Below are 2443 nucleotides of genomic sequence, written 5' to 3'. Positions count from 1 at the left end.
GTGCAGCTTGCGCGCTGTAACAGGGGTGCTGTGGGTGCAGCTTGCGCGCTGTAACAGGGGTGCTGTGGGTGCAGCTCACGCTGTGACAGGGGTGCTGTGGGTGCTGCTCACGCTGTGACAGGGGTGCTGTGGGTGCAGCTTGCGTGCTATGACAGGGGTGCTGTGGGTGCAGCTCACGCTGTGACAGGGGTGCTGTGGGTGCTGCTCACGCTGTGACAGGGTGCGTGGGGCCTTGCCTGGGGACAGCCGATGACCCCGGGGGAAGCGTGGGTCAGGGCTGCAGAGCAGACCCGTGCGGCTGGTGCCACAGCAGGCGGCGGCTGCCGGCTCAGCCCAGCAAGAAGAGGCAGCCGAAGGCTCCCTCAGGCACCGTGCCCCAAGCACTAAGGCTCCTGCAGCCACGAGAACCCTGCTGAGGCTGTTTCTCTTCCTGGAGCAGATCTCAGAGAACGTGACCCCAGGTGCACACGTTTACCCATTTTTTAAAACACACTTTGGGCTAGGTGAGACCTGGGAGTCAAGCGCAAGCGGAACGCGTCCTGCCTCCTGCCGGGGTGCACCTGGCCTTGGCCAGGCCGCGATCACACGGCGTGGAAGGTCCCAATTGGTCCGTTTCCACCGACCGCCGCCTTAAAGCCTGGGGGGGCGGGGGGCGCACCTCGGCCGGCCGGGCTGCGGGGCGCGGCTGCGCGCCCTTGTCCTGGCGAGCGCCGGGCACCTCGCTCTGGCTGCGGGGGGTCCCGGCGGGCAGCGCCCCCCTGGCTCCGCGCCGCGGCCCCGCCGGCCCTGCCGAGGTCGGGGGGTGATGGTGCCGCAGCCGAGCCCCGGCCGCACGGCCCCGCCGCGGGGGAAGGCGCTGGGCAGGGCCGGCCGCTCCGCCCCCGGGCGCAGCCCGCCTCGCCCGGTGGTGCCACCCGTGCTGCCAACAAAGTTTACAAAGTTGTTTCAGCCCTTCAGCCGTGCGGCTGCCGGCCCGAGGCGGGGGGGTCGCGCCGCTCAGCGCGCAGGGCTCAGCGCGCAGGGCTCGGCCCTTGGGCCCGGGCGCCGGGGGAGGTGAGTCGGGGGAAGGTGTCGCGGGCCGGGGGAAGCGGCACCGCCGTGCGCGGGCGGGTCGCTCTGCTGGCGGAACGGCGGCGCCGCTGCGCCCTCCTTTGCGGAGCGCCGGTGCCTCAGCGGTGTCCCGCTCTTCCGCATGCCGCCAGCTGGGCTGTCCGCGGGGGGCCGCCCGCCGGAGAGCATCGCCTCGGCGGGCTCAGGGCAGCCGTCGCTGCCCCGTGCCCTGTTCCCCGGTGCCGAGCGGGGCAGCGGCCCTGCCCGCCGGCCAGTGCGGGGCGGCGCCGGGGGCTCCCGCCGCTCTGGCAGCCCCGGGCTCTTTCCTGAACGCCCGGCTCGCCCTCAGGCGGGGAGGCAGCGGGAGCAGAAGCAGCCGAACAGGCCGCTCCTGCCTCCGCGAACGCGGGCGGGTGCCGTGGCCCCGCGCTGCCGGCCGCGTTGTGCAGGCTGGGGCGGGCGGGTGAGCGGGCTGAGGGGCCGCGGCCTCTCCCGCACAGGGAGCGTTTCCTACGGGCGGTGCCCCGCAGTGCTGCTGACTGATGGTGGTGTTGACTGACAGTCTTCGTGTTTGCGCTCCTGCGTGCCTCCTGCCGCGCCGTGCGGGGTGGCGGGCGGCGTCACGGAGCAGGAGCTTTGCGCCCAGGTTACCTCGGGAGCCGCCGGGGGGTGGCGGGGCCGGTGCGGCCTGCGTGGCGGGAGGGGCCCGGTGGCGGCGGCGCTGCTGCTGCGGATGGAAAAGCGGTTTTTTGTGCCCCAGCAGCAGTTTGGTGTCAGTCTCACACCGCTTACAGCGCTAGTGCGGTGTCTGATGCGGGTTTCGGTCTTTCGTGATACTGAATGCTTATGTCGGTATATGACGGGTATAAAAACCACCTTTGCGCTCGCTACCAGGGTAATGGATTTATAATATATGCCAGTAGAACAGATCACGACTGCAGGTAATGAAACTTGGGTAGCGTCGCAGTTGGGAGAATGGTGAAATCCCTCTGGAACACTTTGACTAATGCAACATACTTTTCTGTTTCCTTAGTTGCAAGTCTGTGGTTTTTAACAGTAGTTTCCAGGTTATTTTCACTTTTCTTTTTAGACGGCATATGTGAATTAATCTGAAGCACTGGTAAAAGGTTATTGTTTGTCTCTGGGATGTCCTGAGGACTTGGATATCTGGTCCCCAAATCTATCTTTAAGGACACCAATATTGTGCAACTCTAAAGGTAACTGTCACACCAAAAAGAGTGAAAACTAAATGTCAGCCTTCTCTATACTAAATTCTCATCTTTCTTGACATCAATACATCAGAAGTCACTGTTTCAAGTACAAAGAGAAGTTAAATTTCTCTGAGTGGACTAAGTAGCAAATTAGATTCAGGGCAATAATAGCTTAGTCTTTT

The 2443-nt window shown here is 64.8% G+C and overlaps 1 protein-coding gene across 5 annotated transcripts in view; it reads left to right on the top strand.

The window, feature by feature from the left end:
- Positions 1 to 389: 389 nt before the first annotated feature.
- Positions 390 to 2443, top strand: part of CRACR2A (calcium release activated channel regulator 2A) — a 59102-nt gene continuing 57048 nt past the window's right edge. For 4 of the 5 annotated variants that reach the window (XM_080393611.1, XM_080393612.1, XM_080393608.1 and 1 more), the window contains exon 1: positions 390 to 1053. The gene's annotated coding sequence lies outside the window, so the exon portion shown is untranslated. Of the gene's footprint in view, positions 1054 to 2140; positions 2268 to 2443 lie in introns of all 5 variants that reach the window. The other variant, XM_080393609.1, reaches the window with a different exon arrangement.

This window comes from Falco punctatus (assembly GCF_963210335.1).
Source record: "Falco punctatus genome assembly, chromosome: 6".
Lineage (NCBI taxonomy): Eukaryota > Metazoa > Chordata > Aves > Falconiformes > Falconidae > Falco > Falco punctatus.
Note: the sequence above shows the minus strand (reverse complement) of the source record. Positions and strands in the feature narration are given on the sequence as shown.